This window comes from Dreissena polymorpha, chromosome 6 (genome assembly GCF_020536995.1).
Source record: "Dreissena polymorpha isolate Duluth1 chromosome 6, UMN_Dpol_1.0, whole genome shotgun sequence".
In the NCBI taxonomy this organism is placed as follows: domain Eukaryota; kingdom Metazoa; phylum Mollusca; class Bivalvia; order Myida; family Dreissenidae; genus Dreissena; species Dreissena polymorpha.
In genome coordinates, this window is record NC_068360.1 from 90,292,335 (window position 1) to 90,318,293 (window position 25,959).

At 35.5% G+C, this 25,959-nt stretch overlaps 1 long non-coding RNA gene across 1 annotated transcript; it reads left to right on the forward strand.

The window, feature by feature from the left end:
* Positions 1–4,603: 4,603 nt before the first annotated feature.
* On the forward strand, positions 4,604–6,476 carry LOC127836491 (uncharacterized). Its single transcript, XR_008028784.1, has 4 exons — positions 4,604–4,718; positions 4,873–5,024; positions 5,596–5,648; positions 6,036–6,476. It is a non-coding gene; the product is annotated as an uncharacterized LOC127836491 (long non-coding RNA).
* Positions 6,477–25,959: the final 19,483 nt, after the last annotated feature.

Here is a 25,959-nt window from a genome sequence, read left to right on the forward strand (position 1 = left end):
AACAACTTAACTGGCATTTTATTGACATTTTTATATTAAAATACAAAACTTTAACTACCCATTTCTAAATTTTCTTTCATTAGGAAGTTATGTTGTTGTTTGTTTACTTTATAAAAGTTAAACTTCTCAATTCTAGTTTTAACATTGCTAATATAACAAAAGTAATGCATCGAGTATTGTATAATACCATAACCTATAATATTTAGAACTAATACAATTTCGAGATATTTCGTATCAGTGTTTTTTGCCCCATATTACAGACTCGTATACGCTGTGTCCAAATTGAAAATTGTAAAAAAAGCTGGTTCTCAAAAAGTAACTTTTTTCTTTTAAAAGTCTCGCCAAATTTCCAAAAGTAAGTCATTTAAAAAAAATAAACTCAATTGATTAATTGAGTTTATCATACAGCAGATTAATGCCCTAGCACTGTATAGTATACATTTTAGAATGCAGTTAAAGATGCACTTATTGGCAATTGGTATACTGTTATCTATAATCATTATAATAATAATTCGATTTTCCCAATTTTATGGTTTATCACACGTTATCTCCAATCAAAAAGGCACAGGCTGTAACATATGACGCGAAGAAAAATCACTGCTTATGTTTGATATTTATTGTATTATTTATTGTGTCATGTTATTAAACCACCATAACAGAAATCTGAGCTTCTTATAAAACTTTGATAATGAAAATTACATGTACCATGTTAAATTTAAGTAACCTCTACCTGGTGTGAGTAAGCAGAACAGCTATTAGAGACTTCTTTTCATTATTTTTACAAACATTTGATAAGGGCTTAAATTATTACTTCTTAATGATCTTGTACTTGTATTTTGCATAAATCATGTATTTATTTGGCAAAATATATCAATTTACATTGACAATAATGAATATATGTATTTTTTATTTTTCGCTTTTCGCTCGCCTGTGATTTAATAAAAAATAGAATAATAATAATTTTATTTTTATTTCGCTCGCTCGCTCCATTTCTGGGAAGCAAAAATCCGTAGAACAAATCATCAATTTGTTGTGGCCTTATCTTCAATTTTGGATTACGTTCATTTTAAATTGTTATTTTGCAGGTTTTTATATTAGAATGTGCGTTTTGGATTTTATTTGTATGTATTGATTTATCAATTTTGCGTGACGCTGGCTGCTCTAGCTAGGGGTGACTTTCAAATTACACATACTATAAAAAGTGATCCTCAGCAAATTTTGAATAGTATATATCACGATATTGCTTTAGCTTTTAATAGGTTTTCCGAAAATTCCGTTCAATTAGATATTGGTAAGAGCATATGAAAACGTCTACAAAAACTAAATATTTACGAGTCCTCGCTAAACAAAAAAAAAAATGCAATTCGCCTAGTTTGATATTTAAATAAAATCACATTTGTTCCATATTATACATTATTATGGGCTGTTTAGGGCGTCCCGAGAATTCTACGAGGGGCATTATTTACTATATATCGAACAATATATTCTGCGAGTGGTGCTAACACGCACGAGTTTTCCAAAACTTCCAATCAGAAGGCGCTCATAATAACGTATATAACAACTCTATGGTGATCAGTTCTTCCTTGTGCAATCTGACCGTCCGCCTGATTCTTTTTATTATCAGAACACCATGTATGTTTGGTATATTAAAATAACTATCAAAGACAGGTTTCGGGGAAAGGTAATAAGTGCCCTTCGTAGTATAATGTTCACCTCGATCTAAGGGGACATCACTCTTCCATGGCCTACATTTTACTCTACCCCTTAACTGCCTATGGTATTTGTATATTACTATACTTTACAGGACTGTCCTATGTCCAATGTCCATGTGCCAGTCCAAAAAAAGTTAATATCCCTTGACGATTGAAAATTATTTATTCCCATAGGGCTATAAAATATTATTGCCATTGTGTGAGGCTTAAAAAAGTAACACGGGTTTGCACAAATATATTGCGTTGAGGCAGACAATTTGTAGACGTTTATTAAAAATTATATAACAACTCACTATTTATGAGTGAATGTGTTTTTATAAAAAAAATGGATATTCGCCTAGTTGATTATAAAATGACAAGCATGCTTGTTCCATACAATAACATTAAATCATAAACAACTCTCTCATCTGCAATGTTCACTATTCCTCACAACTGCATATGCCATCCATATTATATTATGTATGAATGACTAGAACACTTCAATTCACTTATCTTGAGATTGTATCATCATGTAGTAGATTATTTATGAAAACCACTCAAACTCTATCAGATAAGCGATCAATTGCGTAGCCAGGTAATTTATTAGTCATTGGGCCCGGTCATGAAACCAATATACGAAGTAACATTTTATTCAAATTAACGGTAAAATTAGTGCGGTGGCGTAGTGGACAGGGTGAATGCCTAGGTCCCAAGTTCAGGCGTTCACAAAATGTACCCCATAGATCATTATTGTTTGACTCCGCTCAAACTGTTATGGTCCAATGAACTTATAAGTAGACGATCGTTAAGAAATAAATTTCAGTGAGACATGTTTTGCCCAATAATGGCGAATAACCTTTTGTCTGTTTTTCCACATAGAATATAATTTCCCAAAATTGTAACTCCTCTTTAACTACAAAGTGAATCTCCTGCACTTTTTTTCAGCTGTAATACCTTCCTGTGTAAATGATAAGTAAAATACTGCGATAAGTTTTGAACAGTTCGTGGCTGTTCGATCAGTTTTGGCTGAATAATGAAAAATTGAATGTTGTATGTTTATCACCATTGAATATATTATCCAAACATTGATTGCACTGCAATCATCTTGTACTGCTTATTGTATTTCGTCAAACGAAATCGCTGAGATACTGTAATGCGCAGATAATACAAAAGGAAGGATTTTTGGCTACAACCATTGTTGCTAGAACCATGGTCCGTTTTTTATTTTTGTCAACTGTAGCATATAAAGTATATTCTTCTGTTTCCAAACATATCTCGTAAAAGCATGCGTGTTTGTGACACATTAGTAGATCTCTTCAGTCGAAGAAACCTTTATCACTATCCATGCTTATTTTGATAAGCCAATTGGTCTTCGCTATTCACTCTTTAAATAACTTGTATAAGTATTAATTACTGATGTATTGCTTTGTTACATTGTTTGTTGAGACGTTATTTTAGTATCGTGTCAACATGCGGAATGTTGTTCTAACTAGTCGCCAGCGCAAGTTCTCAGTATATCGTACGCTAAACGTAAAATCGTACGAATTTTTCCATGAAAAAAGCATGATCAAAACTTTCAGGTTAACCTTTTTCCGAAAATGTAACCAGTTAACTGGTCGTTTCGGTTAACCGGTTAACCTCTTGCTACCAACTATTAATGAGTGTACAAGTTTTCATTGTGTATGGTATTATTTAAACTGCTAATAATTCTCTTAAAAAGATGCCTGTAAGATTTCGTAAAGAATTGCCATCTTTGAATAAATATGAAAAGATGCTGTAATAAATTGATGTTACATACACCATGATGACATAAGCATACAACTATTTTTTGCAGGTGATACAATTGATTATATGTAATTCATCCTTATGCAAATGTTGACCACTAATGAACCTTCTGGTCTTACATCAAAATAACTGTATGTTCCCTTTTGTTCTATGATTTCAGTAAAATATGGCAGGAGATGAATGTTTATCTAAAGTTGCAATCTTTATTCAAGAAGGAAAGGCACTGAGATCACTTTGGAGAGGCACACGGTTAGCTGAGCCTGTTGTACCCGACAAATTTACATGGATCAGCCACGAACTGTTCCAAGACATCGAACTGACGCCTATCGCTCTACGACATGCGATACAAAAACATATTTTAACCGGCCGGAAAGATATAACAGAGGTCCTCATAGATATATTTACCGGCTCTGGGCAGAATGCGAACACGCTAGCAGCACTCCAAAATCAAGTTCTTGACCCACAGTATGACAATGCAAATTCTCTTATATATTTCGATTGCCTAGCAACGTTTGTTGACCTTGACATTTATGTCGTGCACTCGGAAAGTAACAATGAATGCAAAAGGAATGAATACAAGGCATTGAAATTACTGAATATAAAACGAGAAATAGATTACAATAAGAAGACGTACAAGTTTGATGTTAACGGAACTAAATAACCCAGCTTCCTGATGACGTCCATGCACATGGATGCAAGCGGACTGCATATGTATATAATACGATCACAATCAAGCCAACCTCAGAGACCGAAATGCAAAAGCATGGTCGAGCTGGCGGCACGTCAATTAAGAAGTAGATAAGCGTAACATACGATTTAAATTTTTTCGCTCACTTGTGATATGCACAGGATGAGCTTAGGGTCCTTATTTTGTCTAATGTATGCCGTCAGACGTCAGTGGTCCGTAAACGTTTAATTCAAACGACACCTCCTAAACCTGTAGGGAGATTTTAATAAAACGTCACAAGAATAATCCTCATTTGATTCACTTTAACAATAGTCTTGGCGATAATAAATATACGCATGATAATAAATTTTGCTAACCGGTTGATTGTATGTCAATAGCTTTTTTGCGAATATGTTTCAACGCTAATAATCAGCCATGTTTCCTGTGATACCTTTTTTAGGTACGCCACTAGTTGCAATTGCAGTTCCGAACTCGTTGGTTGTTGATGTTCAGAAGAATGCCGCTCGGATACCATCGCCTTGCAAACGTATCAGCTACTGGATAGAAGAACTTTGGTAAGCATTTTGACAAATGTATCAATGTCGGTGACAGCATCGTATCGAATTAATTCTTCGCATGTTACGTACATTTTAATTTATTATTATATTACGATCGGACAAAACATAACCTGACTATTTCCATTGTTTATATACTTTATTCGTGAGACAGACTCATGGCATATTTACGAAAGGGAAATTGAGGTCCCAAATGTAGACTCCTGGAGCGAACACAGAGTACCAAGATCCGATTCCACACTCCGTCTAAAGTTAATAAAGCATTTGTCGGACGCTTCAAGGGATCACGTGTTAACGTTCTGCAGAGTAAGTACTAAATGCACTTATTATACAATTTGTTTTCCATGTCTGTTGAAACGATCAGGCCACAATTGAAAACTTTAACTAAAATAATTTTGATTCGTCTTTGTTACCATAATGAACATTTGTGAAAAGGCTAATTGCTGTATATATTTCTTGAGTTATGTAACATTCTAATCTACAAGTAAAAATACGAATTTCAAATCCTTATACTAGCATCATTCTTGATAAATAAATTAACTGCGAAGCCATGCTCGTGATCAATTTAACAACCTCTTATTCAAACATTTAAGCGTCACAATTGGATATGAGGTTACCGAAACGACGGCTATAATGTGTTCACTTATGAGTGTAAATGTGTTATTTGGCAGCAACATTATTGAAACAGAGGAGAAACGTTAAAATCTCAAAGCAAGTTAAGAGATGTAAGAGTGTTTACCGAAATTCACACATATATTTGAGTTATTTTCCAACGTTGGTTTTAATTAATACTTCAGCTTTAACCTTATAATAATATAAATATATGTTGAACTTCTCATGACTAAGCGAAAGTTTTTACTTTTTCGATTCTTTTAAGGCGTTGTGAATTCAAAGTTTTAGAGGGTTTGAGTGACCACTTTTAATCAGCCGGTAAGTATGGAATGAAAACGATATTAAGGCAATTAGTTTAATACTAGTCGATGTTTAAAGTTATGAATGGCATTTATTTGAGAAAATAAAGATGCATCAAAATTTAAACTTAAGCAAGTTTATAGACTTTTGCATTTAATGCATTCATTCTAATAGCTTATAAAAACAACTAATGTTAGGCTTAAATCAATAAAATTTGTCGACATGAAATTTACAGGTTTAAAAATGACAATTTTGTGGACACTAACGTCGTCGATTTTCATTAATAAACTTTAAATAATGTTCCCCAAAACATAAAGTATTGCAGTGTTCTGTCATGCGTAAATATTTTTGTCTTAAGAATAGCACTTACTTACAATGTGTCGTTTATTTTTTTATTTATTTCAGATATTCCATTCAAACATAAATACGCAGTTTTAAGCAAATTTGAGACGGAATTAGGAAAGTTCAACGAAGCTATATCTATCGGGACAAAGCCGTCCGAATTACAAGAAAGGAGAGGAATAGTCAACAATGCAGTCATTGGAACATCCATATCCGGCTTGGTTGGAGGTGTTCTCGGAGTTGTTGGTCTTGCTCTCATTCCAGTAACATTCGGGTTATCCTTAGGTTTAACTGTTGCTGGAGGTGTGATTGGTGCCTCAAGCGGAATAGTGCAAGGCGGTTTCCGCGTTCACGAAGCGGTTAAGCAGAACCAATTAACTGCTGAAATGAGGGAAACGTTGGAAAAGGTAAGGGGCGACTTTGAAAAAGCGCTTACAGATTTCACGAGATAATTCAATCTAGATGCCATTGGAAACAGCGGTCCTGAAAGTCCAGGTTTGAACATTCGAGGTTGTTTGTCAATAGGAGCGATTTTACGGTTAGTTCATAGCGGTGTTGGGATAGGTTAGGCTGCTAAAGTTGGGGCCTCCGCTGCAACAGCAGCAGCAGTAATTCTTGCTCCAGTTAGTCTTATCCTTGACGGAGGATTCATGGCAGAAGCGATTTATGGCAAGGCAACAGGTAATCACACCGAAGTCGGGAGGAAACTTGAACGTTTACGAGTTTTTCAGACTATTGTTAATGCTACATATCGGGGAAACGCTGACTTTAACACAAATATTGTCGAAAAAATCATGCAGAATGATTAAGAGGTAAACATATGCGAAAATACCATCGTTAACATATTTCTTATGGCCGGTGCCAAATCTTCTTATTTGGTCGCTTTTTCTTCTGTGTAAAATTGCTAAGCAATAGTATAATTCTAATTTGTAATGTATCAACCGAGGAAAATACCTTTTTTAGACATAAAAATGTATTAAAACTTTTCATCATTACTTTGTTTGATCTTTATGTTGTATTTTGAATTAGTTTGTAAATACATGTTTGTTGTTTTTGTAATTGATCAAACCCCGTGATTTATATAATTGTGTTTGAATATTTGTCTGTGCCTTATTAATTTTTCAGATTGTGTGAAAGGTATGTTTAGCTGCAATAAGCAGATAGTCGATTTATGCATGTCTTACTTTGTTGTTTGTTAAATATGTGCATGTTCATTTTATGTTTGAATAACTTTTTGTTGTCAAATCACGGTGCATTAAATGCTCGGACAATTCATTAATTTGAGTGCAAATTTTACATGTATGGTATACTAAATAAAATTCTTAAGAACAATATAACAACTGGTTTAGCTGGAGTGTAGTTTGTGACTGTCTTTATACGTGTTTAAAAATAATATAGACATTCAGACGCAAACCAACTTCTTATAAGCACTATGTTCTTTACTATTACAAATACAATGCTTGAAAATAGCGCGATGCAAAGTTCTGGCAGAAAATTAAAAAATATTGACGACATTGGTATGAGATCATTAAAATATAAATCAAGTTTGTAATGTGACAGTGTGCGCTCTAATCGAATTCCAAAGTGCATTGAAGTATTAAAATTTGGCAAACACTCTTATAATAATCGAAAATGTTCATGTGCCGAAATTCAGTCTCATTTAGTTTTAGATTTTCTTTCTGCAAAAGTATAATGATTGAAATATTAAGTGTTGCGTTGTTTGCATTAACAGATCCAAGGCGCTGACAATACGATGGTTTAATTGTATGGGTAATGTTGGGATGTTAGAAACGACTGATCCAAGGTGGTGGCAATTGTTTGATTTGCTTGAATGTTTGATGCTCCGAAAAATGCAATTAATACTGAAAAAGGCGATGGCAGATGTGTTTATCGGTATATATTGTTAGTTGTTCTTGTGTACGTCTTTTTTAATTTGATGTAGATGAATGCTCTCAAGTATTATTTTTATTCACAGCAACATCTATTTCACTTGGTGTGATCAGACATATGTCATGTGGAGTGGATGGGCTCTTTAATATCAATTTCCCACCACATTGTATTCATGATTGAGTAGCTTTTTGTTATAATCTTAAACAGTTTTAGATGGAATATTTTCATTTTTATACTGTCACCAACATGCATTTTTTTTAAGGACAGCTAATTAATATAATTGTCTGTTATTTATGTTATTAGAATTATCCACATTCACAAAACATAACTATACTAATTTGTCAATAATTTATCTAAGTAATGCTCTATTGAATGGTCTATTCATGACAACACACTATTAAAAAGCAAATACACTGTCTGCATTACCTGTGATTGAGGAAAGCACAATTAGTGCAACATAACTGACGGTGGTCATTTCAAAACATTTTTTTTTACGTTTTTCTTCATGAAGTTATGAAGGTCATATTTCTGATAGAAATCCTCCTCTTCCTTAGATACTGCCCACTTATTTGGGTCTCCCCTTCCGAAGGTCACATGTTTCCCTAAAAATGACCATGCAGGGTAATACATTTTCCACAATAAAACGTTTCGGAGTTAGACTCGGCCCAATGGTCAATGTTGTGATTAAGAAAGGGTAAACAACACAATTTAATAACTAAATCAGCGCCCATAAGTTTACCGACAAAAGGTCGCCATCTTTAATATTTAGTTTAAGTTAAAGAATCCTGGTGGACTTCAATTTTACTTTAATTTAAACGTTTAATATGTTTATTTACCAAACAAACAAATATAAAATTATTATGTCAGATTTCAAACAACTTAAATATTTAAAATACCTCAAACCAGATAAACTTTAGATAACTTCCGAAGTTTGGCTTATTCTTATGGAAGCAAACGGAAGTAAATATGCAAATATGTCCCATAAGCATAAGGATTTACCAAACCTACAATCACACAGCAAAGTTCTATTTGGGTTTAAAAAGTTAAAAGGCACTTGAATGAAATACCCAACGTCTCAACGTCTTTATTGATTCACTACTTAGGTGTTCATAAAACACACTATAATGTGAACGGTTTAATTAAGATTCCGACTATAAAAAATATAGGTTGTGTTTCTTACGTTTATTTCTGCGAGGTTTGTGATCCTTAAAGTGTGTATCCACAATTGTTAAGTCAATGTAGTAACCCTATTACAGATAACCAAGTAAAGTGAATTAAAAATGTTCAACACGTGAATATTAAATTTTGATTTTGAACATGTTTGTTTAATTTTAATATAAAACATAATGACCTAAAGGCTCTATGTCACTCACCAGAGACATTAAGAAAACAAGCACATTGCGTGATGTTTGTGTAACGACCTGGGTTTTAAATCTAGAAATCTGTGTACGAAACAGACTTAATGTGGTCAGTATTTGAAAAAAAATTCTCAGTTTTAATATAAATAATAGATTGTCATGGGTCCTACAACTTTCGCATGAGACTTGAAGAAGCTTAAATATTTGAGAAGGTGGAAGCTAAATTGATGAAATTACGTTTTATAACACATAAATATGCAAATTCTGGGCACATTTCTATTTTAAAACTCGGCTTAGGTATAATTAGAACAAATGTTCTGAACAAGTATCAAATAGATTACACACAAAGTTTACTTCTAGAGTGTAAAAAGCTTTGTTAATTTGACATATTTGACTAGTTTTTGAACTCACATGACCCAGTTTCAAACAATGAGGAAACTTCATTCGAAGAAATTTTCTGACAAAGCTTCATGAAGAGTATACAATAAATGTTGCCAATGTAGTGCAAACAAGGTTTCAATTAAGCCATATAAGTAAAATTCCCCTCCTCGGCCACCAAAATATCATCAGTACAAATGTTCAGACCAAGTTTCACGAAGTTTGAACAAAGCGTGTTAGTTCAATAGTGTTAACAATGTTTTACTATAACCATGTAAGGAAAACTGCCATCCCCTTTAGCCGTGTTTTTCTACCAACCACTTCCATTTTCGATAACGGCCGTGATATCCTTAGAACACATGTTTTGACCAATGTACACGAAGGTTTAACCCTTACTGTGTCTACTAGAGTCTCAGCAAGGTTTCAATATAACCAAATACGTAAAACTTTCGGCCCTCGTTGCGGCTTTTTTTTATTGACGAACCGGAACTATCAAACTCGGCTTATGTGTTGTACTGTTTTGGCAATTGGTCACTTGCCTTAAATCAAGGACCAACTAATAGTATATAATGAGAATGCAATACTGCTCCAGCAGCTGGAGTTTTACTTTTTTATATTAGATATCTTTAGAATACATGTTCTAACCTAAATATATCAATTTTGGACTAAACATGTTACTTTTAGATTGTGTACAAGGTTTCATGATCAACATATAAGCAGTACTGTACCGACCCCTCAGGCCATGTTTTTTCGACCAACCGAAACTATTTGAAATTTGAAATCAGCCGAGACATCATAAGAACAAATGTTCTGGCTAAGTTTCATGTAGATTGAACAAAAATGTGTTTCATCGAGTGAGAAAAATGTTGTGCTATACTTATATATGGAAAGCCGCCTCGTCCCTTGGTGGACATGCTTTTCGTCCTACTACCAACATTTTCAAAATGTATCAAGACATTATCGCAACAAAATAATGTTTTGCCCAAGTTTCATGAAATTTACTATAAATGTTACATCTAGAGTGTTGACAAGCTTTTACCTTAATTTGACTTAGTTATTTTGTTTTTTACCTCACATTTCCATTTTTCAACTTTGCGATAAATCTTTATGACAAATGTTTCTAACAAATTATCATGACGAGTGGAAATAAATGTAGGCTTAAGTATAAACACACTCAATGTTTACGACGCATGACTGGCGACGCAGAACGGACAAAAGGCAGCCACAAAAAGGCAGCCGCATTAAAGCATATAATGCACAGGTGAGCTAAAGACACATTAATTTCGATTATTTTAAAATGTATTTACAGGTATTTTTTACGCTTTTTCAAACAAACATGTTGAAAGAAAAGTTATCATATTTGTGTTGTATTATTGTTTTACCACGCATTTGTCTTCTTTATATTTATGATTATGTGTGGTATTCGAGCTATATAGATTAGCATTTGCACGGAACTATTTGATGTATAGCAGACCATTATTTCAACACTTCTTAAAATATACTTAACAGAAGTTTTAAAATAACATACAATAATTATCAGCTGAAAAATAATAGCGAATAAAACAGAGACGTAGATTTAAATTGTCCAGTTGAAATCAACAGTATGTAGCATCATATTAACGTAAATAACAAATAACCGTTGTTTATAAGACTTCCTTGGTTTTTATATTTTCGTGTATCGTGTAATGGACTGTTTGTTCAATTAAATCTTCTGAATAATGAATACGCGTTTCTAACGTTTCAAGTATTAGTAGTCTATTAATCAATACTTTACACACGTTCCTTTCCTGAACGTAGAAGAGGTAATTATGTATGTATTGCGAATATGTTTCCTTTCTTGCAATATATATAAACAGTATTTTATTATGGAATTTTTATTTGTTGTAATGGCAGCTCATTTTGAATCGAACTCTTTATCTATCAGCACGGCGGTTTGTGTATCTGTTAATACATCCATGATTGCACGGCCTGTGCTGTTCGTGAAGTAATTTACTCGGGTTAAGAATATATTATTGAACACGTAAAAGTAATCCTTTTTTGTACTAATATAAGCATATCTGTTATATTAAAAAAATGTTTTTATGCTTCTGGTGGTTTATAGAGAAATATCAGTACTTTAAAACTAATTTTTCACTATATCAAACAGTGAAAAATAACAGTGCAAATTATCGATAATTTGTGTTGTTTAACAATTGTTTACCCCCCCCCCCCCCCCACCATGTTACCAAGGACGTTTACTCTGCATTGTATGTTTATAAATAGAAACGAATAAGTTTCCCTTGAACATATAACATTCGGGGCGCCCAACTGAGAGTTATTTTGTCCGGAATGGCAAAAATGCAGCAATAATCATTTGTAAGCATAACATATATATTCGGTATTTACGGTATTATCACGTCGTCAACATAGGTTGTAATGTTATTTGGATTAAGTAAGAAGCGATTGATTTAAATACCAAGATAAACCCTCATGTCTTCAAAGCTGAAGTATTCAAGAGTGTATACGAAATCACCGAAGGTTATCGTTTTGCTATAACTGTATGATAAGGTATTACCCCACAGTGTCTTGTTTACAGGTTTCCTTCTGAAGGTAAATGATAAACTTACTTTTCCCAAATGAACTAACTTGTCATATAAATTATTATCTTAAATGAACTTTTTAAAACATTTACCTTGACATCATTACAACGTTAATCGGTTTGCAATTTCAACAGCGAGATGTTTGTATTTTATCACTGACGCGTTGTTTGGAAATTTGGTTTCACAGTTGCAGTTTTCTGTAATCTGTGCAAGTAAAGATTTATCGAATAGACAAAGATTTCCATTTTAATTTTAGTACGCCCGTTTTTAAAAACGGGTCGTATTATAGTTTCACCCATGGCGGGCGGCGAGCGGGCGGCGGGCGGCGGGCGGGCGGCGGGCTTGCCCGTGCGGGGCGGCGGGCGGGCGGCGGGGCGGGCGGCGGCGGGCGGGGCGGCGGGCGGGCGGCGGGCTGGCGGCGGGCGGGCGGGCGGCGGGCGGGCGGGTGGCGGGCGGGCGGGCGGCGGGCGGGGCGGCGGGCGGGCGGCGGGCGGGCGGCGGCGGGCGGCGGCGGGGCGGGCGGGCCGGGCGGCGGGCGGGCGGCGGGCGGGGCGCGGGCGGGCGGCGGGCGGGCGCGGGCGGGCGGCGGGCGGGGCGGCGGGCGGGCGTGCGGGCGGCGGCGGGGCGGGCGGCGCGGGCGGCGGGCGGGCGGCGGGCGGGCGGCGGGCGGGCGGCGGGCGGGCGGCGGGCGGGCGGCGGGCGGGCGGCGGGCGGGCGGCGGGCGGGCGGCGGCGGCGGGCGGCGGGCGGGCGGGCGGCGGGCGGGCGGCGGGCGGGCGGCGGGCGGGCGGCGGGCGGGCGGCGGGCGAGCGGCGGGCGGGCGAGATGTTTGTATTTTATCACTGACGCGTTGTTTGGAAATTTGGTTTCACAGTTGCAGTTTTCTGTAATCTTTGCAAGTAAAGATTTATCGAATAGACACAGATTTCCATTTTCATTTTAGTACGCCCGTTTGTAAAAACGGGTCGTATTATAGTTTCACCCATGGCGGGCGGCGAGCGGGCGGCGGGCGGGCGGCGGGCGGGAGGCGGGCGGGCGGCGGGCGCGGCGGGCGCGGCGGGCGCGGCGGGCGCGGCGGGCGAGCGGCGGGCGGGCGGGCGGCGGGCGGGCGGCGGGCGGGCGGCGGGCGGGCGGCGGGCGGGCGGCGGGCGGGTGGCGGTAAACATTGGATCTTAAAAGCTCCAGTTAAAAATCCAGAATAAAATGCTTAAAAAAAAGGAGCCCGCAGCAGGGCTCGAACCAGTGACCCCTTACTCCTGAAGTAAAAACGCATTAGCTTGCTCGACTATTCTACCAAGTATAAATGGTTGACGTATTTTATACCTAATATAAGCAATCTTCGTAGTTTCACAAAATTAAACGACAACTAGAAATGGCGCGGCAGAGGCCAACGCGCATCCCCACGCCGCATGTTTGACCCAGGGGCCCCCAGAGTTGGTAATGGGGTCATGCATAGCTGAGATTGATCGTATTGTCAAAGAGATGTTCAGTATTAATTTGAAGAAAATCGGTGTAGAAATAAAGAAGTTATGGTAAAGGGCAATTTTGGGTGGGCGGGGGCGCCTCAGGGTTGGTAATGGGGCCATGCATAGTTGAGATTGACCGTATTGTCATAAGAGATTTTCATTATTAATTTGAAGTAAATCGGTGTAGAAATGAAGACGTTATAGTAAAAGGCAATTTTGGGCAAATATTGTGACTTCTAGAGTGTTTACAAGGTTTCTCTATAGCCAATTAAGGAAAACTGCCCCCCCCCCCTCGGCAGCCATGTTATTCAACTGACCGGAACCATTTTCGAACTCAACTCTCATATCAAGGAAACAAATGTTCTGACCAAATTTCATGAAAATTGGGCCAAAAATGTGACTTCTAGAGTGTTCACATGTTTTTACTATAAACATATAGAGAAAAATGCCCCACTCACTGGCGGCCATGTTTTTTCACCGATCTGGACCATTTTCGAACTCACTTTCATGATGATTGGGAAAAAAATTGTGACTTCTAGAGTGTTTACAAGTTTTCTATATAGCCAAATAAGGAAAACTGCCCCGTCCTCTGGCGGCCATGTTTTTCAACGGACCGGAACCACTTTTGAACTCATCCAACATATCAATAAGACAAACATTTTGACAAAGTTACATGAAGATTGGGCATAAAATGTGACTTCTACAGTGTTTACAATTTTTTCTCTTTTTTTGACCTAGGGACCTAGTTTTTGACCCGGCACGACCCAATTTCGAACTCGACCGAGATTTAATTGGGACGAAGCTTTTGACCAAGTTTCATGAAGATCGGACAATAAATGTGGCCTCTAGAGTGTTAAAGAACAAATGTGGACGGACGGACGGATGGACGGACAAACGACAGACAAAGACCGGTCACAAAAGCTCACCTGAGCAATCAGTTGAGCTAAAATTTGTGTAACACTTTAAAACACTTCTAATTTCTGTACTGCTTGCTTAAACTGATACTAGGTCACATATGCATTTATGTTTAAAGAAAGAATAAAAATATACTCAAATAGCACATATAACTGTGAAGATTAATCAAGCAATTAACATTTTCTATGAAAAAAGACTGAAACTTTAACTTAACTTTATAATTTCAAACCTTTAATCTATATCTAGAATTAAAAAACACATAATATAATTCAATTTAAGAAAGAATATTTTATTTTCCAATCTGTTATTTCGCAAACATTAATAATTTAAAACAAACTCTAAAACACATAACTCCCACTATTTATCCTGATATTTATTTTAATATTATTAAAAAGGTGAGTTTTTTTGTAATTAACAACTAATTAATATCTCTACTGCAATAGAAATCGGGTAACAACAAAACTTGTAAAAGAAAAGTGTACACTATTAATGTTTCAACAATTTTGTTTACCATAGAACTAATGGGAATAGAATCTTTCAATTTCCTCTTGTCAAAACTGGATCCTCAAAGACAAATATTTGTTATTTATTTTCACGAGAAATAAAGTGAAATCAACAATCTTTTATATTTTATACCATAACCCAAAGTGCTCTATTTTTGAAACTACAACATTAAAAAGCTATATATAGTATTCAATATAATTCTCCCATTCTCCCATGCTTCAGATATTTACAATTTATAATAGATGAAATTAATAAATTTGATGTATGAATCTTAAATCAAGTTAATCGGCCTAAAGAATCTACATAAAAGCTATCATTTTCATTTAAATATGTAACAATTTCTCACAATGTCTTATTTAATTTAGTAGTTATACGGAGCGTTTAATGATATCAAATGTTTCGAGGACCATAAACCAGATCATATCACACCATTTTAAAATTTTATAGACCCTTAAATCGTAATATCCATAGCTTAGCATGGAAACCTGAACCCCAAACCTGAATGTGCAGTTTACAGCAGTAAAACAGATTATGCAAATGTGACTCATATGAAGTTCATGTGACAACTTCATGAAATCCACAGGTTCTGCCACTTAATTATAAGTCTGCCCATTATATAACTTAGTTTTTTTCAAACAGAACAAACACTATTTGCCTAAATATGCACTAATTTGTTGACCGAACATCTTTGCAGATCAATTCAGCTTGATTTTGTTTAACAAACATGTCATTCATAAATCAAGACACTATTTTTCTAAATGTATATATAATTAGTTTGTTTTATGAGTTTTAAGTCAGTCAAGCAGTCATATGGTTGTGTAAAAAAGCGAATATTCAGCACACGTTTTGGTTTCACATTATGCATTAGTATAATTGTTAATACTGAGTATTATCAAGTTTAATCTTTATTTAAATATCTTACTTTGTCCAACTGCAATACATAATCATGTTCTAAGCAAAAAATATTGTTCAAACATGTTGTTTTCAGTGTGAAAACAGTACATCAATGTTTAGAGAGAAACAACAACAACAAAAAATCATTCATGATTCTTTTCATGTAAGAAACAACCCTGAAACTTCAGGGAATGATCTTCATTTTTGCACTTCCACGGAAATGCAGCCAGCCGCTACCAAGATTATATAATTCAAAAAGCTTATGCAACAAGATAACAAGAAGCTCTGGTTCTTGTCACAAAATGACAGAGAGTCCGGGCGTTTCAAATCACAACATGGTTTTTACTGTGTTTAAAAATATATCAGTGTATGTTGCAAAGTTTAGTAACACTTTTATCTAGATTCTATGAGTGATTAGATCAAAACTATATACAGCAGCACTACTTAATGTCTTGGAGACATACTGCATGAAAACATTAAAATATTTTATTACAAAATCATAAAGCAAACGCAGATTTAAATGTTTAAAAAATATTCCTTTAGAAACAATTCTAGTGGTTTAATGTGTAACTGCCAGAATGAAAAGTGTTTGCACAAAAAATGACATTTTCCTCAAAAACAAACTTTTGCATTTTTGAAAGAATAAAAACAGCAAAAAATAGGTAGCAGTACGTAAATTTGTAACAAAAATCAAAGAGGCCCCTTTGGATATGAAGAAATGATAACACGCATCAGCCTTCATTTAGATTTTTTTCCGTTGTCAATAAAGGCATTGCTGATCAAGAATACGGTTGATTGGGAACCGATTTGGAAATTTAGTTGTCCGATTAACAACCAAGCTATGTGCGTTTAATATTAATGGTCCACTAAGGATATTTATAAGCCTGCTGCCAATAACGTGTCCCGCTGTTTAAGAGCAATCAATTTTAACTGTCTAGTTCAAGATATGGTTTCATAGATTAATAAACCTTTAACATAATATTCATTTAGACCTTACGATAACATTTGTTGTATTAATAACCCACTGAAAAGTGTCATAGAGGCACTTACACACATGCATTAAACCCTTTTTTTTCAGAAAATGGCTCATTTAATTGTACTTTATGATGGGGAAAGTATTGGACATCATGCATGATTTGATCAAATACAAAAACTTGTGACTACAATCAATGTTACAATCCCATGATGTCATTACTGCATTTTTATTACAGCACATTGCTGTGCTTTTACATCGTTGTCTTCCTGCATTTCTGGACACTTTATATAAAGAAAAGCTGTAAGATCACCAAAGTTTACAGATTTTAGCAACAGGGTAGGAACATGGGGTAGAAATACAAAAAATGCCTGTTTGAGATTGAAATAAGATATGCTAGAGTCATCATAGCAACACACAGAAATGCCACATAACCGTTTAGAAAGCTGTTGTAATTTATATTCAGCGATTTTATTGCTTCACTGAGAAAAGTACCAGTACAGTAACAATTGGGAAATATTAGTGAGAAAACCCCTATAAAATTGCACAACCCAAATCAATCATATTCATTTACATGCATTTTGACTTCAATGTTAAGTTTCAGTGCTCTTTTTTTTGTTCACTTGCAGATAATGCGCTATCTGAACATAATTGACGGAATAGCCTTTCATTTTTGGAATTTTTCAGACCACAATTGGGAATTTTGTAGTTTTTCCTCAATTGGGAGATTGCCTTTTACGGGTTCTTCAGAAAGAAGGGAAAAAACGCTGATATTGTATTTCAGAAATCTATTTTTTGCAAGGAACGTGTTGTGTTTACACCATTAATAATGTCATTAGCTAGGTCATTCTCTGTAATGTACTGTCAAGATATAGCATTTAAAATAATCCCTGTTTAGAGACTTCTTTTAAAGCAAAAAATTCCATAAAAGCAAAATAGCCAGCACAGACTGCACAGGCTTATCTTGGGCAACACTTCAAGCACACTAATACCCAGTATTACAGCGTCATTTAATCCCAGTATTCATTTGGTTACATTTTTTTAAACCCATTTATGCTTTCCGTCTAGAAAAAAGCCTTGGCAAACAGCGTAGACTCAGATGCGTCTCATCAGGGTCTGCGCTGTTTGCTTAAAGGAATTTATTGAAGAAATATTCTAAATATAAAAATAAATATACTAGACATCCCTTATTTTGGAAATAAATTGATCCAATTTATAAGGATGGGAGAGTCCACTACGCATAAATGGGTTATTAGCTCAAAGAACACTGAAGGTTCTGTGTGTCATCATTGGATACCAGGTGTGCTGCATAAACATTGTCCCTAAGAAGTGCAACTTGGAAAACAGACTTTAGAATGGAGTCTCAGCGCATAAGCGCATATAAGGACAGGTTATCCAAAAGACAACAAAACGACATGTGTCCAATGGGAGGCGGAAAACGACAACGGGCGAGGCATGGTATGGTATTGCGCAAGGGGGGGGGGGGTTAGAGGGTTGGGGTTAGGGTTAGGGTTAGTGTTAGGGGTCGGGTTAGGGTTTGGGTTAGCCTAAACCCAACCCTAACCCTAACCCGACACCTAACCCTAACCCTTACCCTAACCCTTTTTGGGGGTTATCACCCCTGACCATGCCTCGCCCGTTGTAGTTTTCCGCCACCCGTCCAAATGTGCAGGATGATATAAGAGGGCTGTAGTTATAAATCATGCACAGTTTGAAGAGCATTTACATGATTACGTTTCCGGCGTACACCAAAGCGGCACTGTTCAACAAAATGTCAAAAACACATCCAAAAGAAATAATCCAGATTAATATGCCACTTATTAAATGCGCCAAAAGATAACAAATGACAGTCTAATACATGTCATCCCAACCCTTTTGATGCATACCCCGGTCTAGGTACACAAAAATGCCGCAACATTTTGAATTATGACTCAATAAATAATCCCCATACCTTCTGATAAGGCATGTGCTACAAACTAAATAAAATGCGTTTGTTAAGAAAATACAATTTGGTTATGAATTATGAACTTTTATGAAAGTTATTTTTGCAAGATCCTATATGTATTCCTGAGAAGCTCGGATGTTCAGTTGTCTTGTTAAAATGTATCTATCTTTTTCTTTAACCCTTTCCCTTATAAGAAGCAAAGTGAAAATGGATTTTGCAACCAGAATAAAACCAGAACAGCCGGCAGGTAACTCGCAGTCTGTTCAGCTTTTATGCTGTTTGCTACTCATCAGTATTTAAGGGTTGGAAATGAATCCTTTAAATCTGGAATCTAGTAAGACATGTTTTTTTATTAGATTTAACTTTCTAAGGGACCACAAATGCGTCAAAATATGTATCTAAGTGCTAAAGGGTGCATTTTCATGGGTCTGCAATGCAATGCCCTATGGAAACTGTTGTAACCATGAAGTATTTGTTTCTCCACAGTAAACATCCTAGTCATAAATACATAAAACAAGACAACTTAAGCCTACTACAAAACAACCTATCTTGTCATAGAATATAAAGCACGCTTGACTCTCACACTACATATTATCCCATTCAAATTACTTGACAGCTGATACAGCATGTCGACTAAACAAGCATGGGAAAGTAATTTCAGTTACTGAAATCAAACATGGTACAATGCTGAATATTTGTACTTCACGAGATCCCAATTTGCGCCTTCATAAAGTATGTGTGTTGAATTTGAGGGTGGCTCTGGGAAACTGGGGCTTAATGCATGCGTGTAAAGTGTTGTCCCACTCACTCGGATTGGCCTGTGCTAATGAGGGAAAACACTTTCTGCTTTTATGGAATTTTTCGTTTAACCCTTTCCCTCTCAGAAGCAAAGTGATAATGGCTTAATAATGTGCAATGCGAGTAACTCGCAGTCTGTTCAAGTTTAATGTCGTTTGTAGCTCATCAGTATCTAAGGGTTGGAAATAGAGCCTTTTAACATGAATTTAGTAAGAAAGGTCTTTAATTAAATTTAACTTTCTATGGGACTACAAATGCCTCAAAATACGTATATAAGTGGTAAGGGGTAAAATAAAGTCTATCCATATTGAAAAAGAGTTAAGGAGAAATTGTTGCCCCTTTGCGGACTGCACAGGCTGACTCAAGGACAAATTTTTCAAGCACATGCATTAAAACCTGTTTTTCATGAGCGAGGCTCATGAATCAGCAAGAGCAGCTGTTGGCCATCAATATTGAGGAACACATTATTTCTAATTATTTCCAGGCCTATAATTTGGACATTACAATTTAGCTACATTCAACATGTAATATAAACAATTTAACATTATTACAATTCGTGTCTGATTCAGGGAAATAAAAAGCATACTTGAAGGCATTACCGGTATGTTATTCCGATAGACACTTTTTTGCTTGTAATAACTGTTTGATGATGTATTAAAAAAGACATTTTACATTATATAATACTGCAGGGCAAATGGATTGTCAGGCTGTCTTGACCTGCTTGGTGAGCGGATTTGGAAAACTTGAACTTCAAAGCCTAATGATCTGAAGGTGACCTTTAACTTTTATGTATGGCAGTTGTGGTAACTGATATTAAAAGTGCACAACTAATAACCAAGATACAGTCTAGATTTTAAGCGCAATCAGACAAACTCACACACATACACTCCATTATTGTGACTGCTACATCAAGCTTTATGCATTTGCCAACTCTTCAAAAATCGTGCTATTATAGAGATACGTAAAGATGGTGTGTTTTTTCGTAGTTTCTTGCTCAAAGCAGTAACTTAGAAATACTTTATCCTTATTCTTAGCATTGCGACAAATCACTAGTGTACTTTTTACCAAGCTCTGTTTCCATTTGAATGGCCTCATATTTAAGCTTTTAAGATGGCATGTGGAAAAACATTCAGTAATTTTCAACTCAAGTAAAGCATATGCCCCTTGGAGAACGATAAAACTTGAAATGGAGTAAAGAACTTTTCTTCCATAAATATGTTTGTGTGCAGTGCACCATTTGCTACGGAATTATTTTGCAACTTTGCTTGAACAATCATTGATTAATGAAAAATAAACAACTGATTCAGATGTGTGGCCATTCAACAGCCCAATCATTAATAAATCTACGCCTGAGAGAATGGTTTTAATGCCTATGCGAAAGGACTCCAACTCGGCCCATACACTATGATAAATGTTATCAAGACCTTTGAACTCTTGATTTGAAAATCATTAGCGGTCATCCTTTTCAATAATAACCAGCATATTAACTTATGTAAACTCATTATACCAAATATAATTATCCTAGGTTATAGCATTCTTAAGATTAATTGTTTCATGCAGAAACAAAGTAACTGTTGCAAGCCCCCGAGATCTTGAAAGCAACTGTGACCTTTACCTTTGACCTGTTGGCATGAAACTCAGTTTCTTCCTTTCCTACTAAGTAACCATCATATTAATTTGCAGGTAAATGTTGGTAAAAGCATCGTCTAGCAATCACACCAAAACAAATGGTCTACCATCATCAGGGTGCAGGATCACGTGACTTTATGCGGTTCCACCTTTTAACTTTAACGGATTTAAACGACGGTAAGTGGTACTTCATTTCAAATAACTGTTTAAAACAAGTTTTCTTAAGAATATCAACTAGTGCATAAAAGACAGATTTTTATGCTGCTTATGGCAATGTGAAATACATCAGAATTACTTTATTAAATAAGGATGTGTTCTTGTTCAAAAATTCAATTTTCACTGCATTCATGTGACACGCAACGTGACATTTTGTCACCGATTTCAGACGTATTCAAGGATTTATTCTTATAACTTAAGAAATCGGCACAAACTGCAAGAAAACCTGTCTTTAAGTTCTTAAATGGAGTCATTACATTCTGTCAAGCCCGTGTGTATAAACCCCTGAAAACCCCGTTGATTCGCACCCTGATCATATTGACCTACCCACTGACAGAACTACTGACCGATTGACGGGCAGGTGCAAAGCACAGCATTTTTTCCTAATTTATAAATTACCAGAAAACCGCACTTTCTTAATAAGAAAAAAACTACAAATTTTCCAACTGCTGCCAAAAATAATCCATTTGAAGGCTTCCATATATATATATATTTATCAATAAAATGCAACATTTAGTTAGTTTCCATATATGCAGCTTTATTACTTTAACCTCAGTAAATATAATGTTGACAACTTGACAACACTAAGTTATTTTTATTATTTATTATTTTAAGTATTTGGGAGCAAAAAAATCAAGTACACCAATTTCCCAATATGAAGATTTCAAGAAGCGAATTTCCCCAATTATAGAGTTTTTCGCGCACATTTTTTCCAATTGGGCTGGTACCGCTACTTTCCCAATTTGGGACAAAAATCGCTGAAGCAGCATTATATGTAACCCTCTCTTCTCCAAATTGGGGGGGGGGTAGGTATATAAAAAATCATGCTTTAACCACACAATAAATATTTTACATGTAAATCAGATTAAAATTTACTAATGACATATGAATTTGTAGGCATTTCCAAATGAAGAAGTAGTACACTTCCTCTATACAATCTAAAATTATAACATGCTGTTTATGTTTAAATACAGTTGTATTCCAATTTTCTTCTTGTTACATAAATATTAAAATACGAAAGGTTTTTACTAAAATCCTCTAATACTTGCTATAACAAAACTATTAAATGCTAATTTATTAGAACAGTCTATAGCTTCTTCATTTTTTAAGCAAGTATTAAGATTGAAACGTCAACAGCTCAACATTACGCAATCTGAAACCAACATATGACAATGAACGAGGAATGCTATATAAAATTTATTACATGTATATAAGGCACTTAATAATAATAAATGTTGTTCACTTCAATTAAATTTGTAACCAACAAGTTGACTGAGAATCCACATGTTTACTCATCTTTGTTGCAGAACCAAAATGTGTGTCTTTGTGTCGAAAGAACAAAACTGCACAGAGTTAAATGTTTCTTAAAAATGTTAATTTATCGTGTTTATGAAGGAGTTAAATTCTGCTGTACATGAAAACACTATTGCAATTAACTTAAAATCTACCTGTGTTTATTTTCTGATAATGCTATATCTAAACTAAGCTTTTTTATTCATAAATTTTATTTTGCACACACAGTTATACAATCAAATACGCGTGCTGTAAATGTGTAAAATATAAAATCAGTCAGTGGTGTCGCTAAACAACCGTCATTTTACACCAGTATGACATAATATATGGTGACATTTTTTGACAATTTATTTTATTTTTACCACAAAATTAATAAACATGACAAAACGCAGCTCAAAATTAAAGGGCTTTTAAGAATTAGAATACAGGCAGTTTTTCATATGGATATATCCCCCCCCCAAAAAAAAAATCACAAAACAAAACAAAGATATGATTGCAGGAATTGTGGCTAAACTACCTGACAGACCCAGTGGCAAGCTTGAACAGGCAATTATTTTGCAGAATTTTTATGTCCCCTACCACTATAGTGGGGGACATATTGTTTTTGCCCTGTCTATTGGTCTGTCTGTTGGTTTGCTCCAACTTTAACATTTTGCCATAACTTTTTCAATTTTGAAGATAGCAACTTCATATTTGGCATGCATGTGTATCTCACTGAGCTGCACATTTGAAGTGGTGAAAGGTCAAGATTTTCCTTCAAGGTCAAAGGTCAACAAAAAAAAAGTTCAAAGCGGCGCAGAACGGGACATAGTGTTTCCGACAAACACATTTCTTGTTGTATTTGCTTTCAGGCATGCCATTACAATGTACATGTATTTACTTGAAATCTTGAGAAATAAAAAGGGCTCAATGATGACATTTGTATTAAAGGGTGATTATACAATTTTGTCAAAAATTTATTAATTTATATAAAATGTGTAAAAAACTTATTATACATATGTTTCAATATAAATTAAAATAAAAGTTAACAAAAACATGTGTCGAAAAATGCGAAATAAGCCAGATATTAAATTCTGAAATCGAAAATTTCTGTTCAGTCGAATTTGCCAGCAGCAACACTAACTTCGATCCAAATAAAAAGACGAATGCTTCGGTTATTGTAGGAAAATATGTGCGAATCGTCTTTACTGCATTTTTATGAAATTCGTCCTCAATGTATAATTTTTCTTGCCTTTTTTGTTATTGTAATATATTTTTATCAATTTATTACAATTTAACACATATACACATTGTATAATCTACCTTTAAGACAAGTAAAACAACTTTTGCCGTTGTTGTTGGGTTGTGCACCTCATACTTCTAAATTCAAAGGATAATAACCCATCATTTTTGCAATTCTAATGTCTTAGTGTGTTGATGTATTTTGTTTATAAGAACTTTAACCACCACCACAACAACATCAATCATTTTAACCTATTATCTTTGAAATACTTTAGTCTGTATAATATGATATTTACATCAAAATGGATTGAATATAGAGCTAGTAAAATTTTAGTTATTTATCTGTCGTGTCTATTATTACTTGGTTAATTAGAACTGCTGGAAAAATTAAGATACACAAAAGAAATATAATTATGTGTACTACAGTGGTATACTTCAATAATGTCATACACATATATATATATGTGTTGTAATGCCCTACATGCAAACCCTTGTGTCCGAGTCTGCACACTTCTCCCTAGAGTCTCCTTCCTAAATCAGTGTCCAGGGAGAAGTCACTTCTCCCTAAAATTTTAGACCAGCGTGAGCCCTGTTTAATTATAAAGGTTACAAAGCCTTGAATGACCCAATATTACCCGATAGCTCCACCCATTCTTACGTTTTATTCAACAACGTCATCTCATGCGTAAGCGAACTCAATGTTAATTGGCCAGCTACCATGTGAGCTTCAACGAGGCCAACCGATGTCTCATATTCTGGAGCAGACCGTGTTTCGTTTATTGTTCAAATTGCGAACACTTTCATTGACAGAAAGACAACAAGAGCTGTCAGAGGACAGCGCGCTCGACTTTTTGAGTGCTTGACAGTATAACGTAAGCCATCATGTAGAGGGTGGTATAATGTGGGTGTGCGGTCATTTAATCGATGATCTTTCAATAAAAAGAAAACAAAGATTTTTTGATTTTTTGGGGGGGAAGGGGCGGGGGATTCTGGGGTGGGGCGTGGGGGATAGTTTGGGTGGAGTCCATTGTGGTATGTCAGGTAGGTAGTGATTTGTCAAAGTATGAATCAAATCTGATGCTTAATAAAGAAGTTATGGCAATTTTGCCAAAATCTATTAATTTGACATTGAGAGTCAAGGTCATTCAAAGGTCAAGGTCAAATTCAACTTGCATGGTAAAGTAACATCATGATTATAAGTATTTGAAGTTTGAAAGCAATAGCCTCGATACTTTAGAAGTAAAGTGGATCTAAACACAAAATTTAACAAAATATTAAAAGTTACAAAGACAAAAAAGGGCCATAATTTCTACAAAATACTTGATACAGTTGTCTGCTCTTGTTTATAGGTTGGGGTCATGTTGGTAAAGAAGTATGCAAAATATAAAAGCAATATGTCAAGGGACATTGAAAATATTTGAGGTGGTACGCAAACTTTAACAAAGAGTAAATAATATGCATATTCTAAGTGGAAAAAGGGCCATAATTCTTACAAAATGCTTGATACAGTTGTCTGCTCTTGTTTATAGGTTGGGGTCATGTTGGTAAAGAAGTATGCACAATATGAAAGCAATATGTCAAGGGACATATTTGGGGACTAGTACACAAACTTTAACATTTGCACGCTCACGCTCACGATCACGCTAACGCCGGGATGAGTAGGATAGCTCCACTATATATATTTCCTATATAATAGTCGAACTAAAAATATTGAAAACCAGTCCGGATTAAAATTGCGGATGTTCTCAATGAAATTTTAACATTTTCGCAAATCAGATTTTTCTTGAGCCAAATTCTCAATATTTTCGCAAATGGCTCAAATGGCGAAGGACAGCACGAGCCATGATTTTAAATTTTATAAAGTATCAACTACTATTACTTATTAACATTCCTTGCAATATCACTAAAACGGGCATGAACAAACTGATT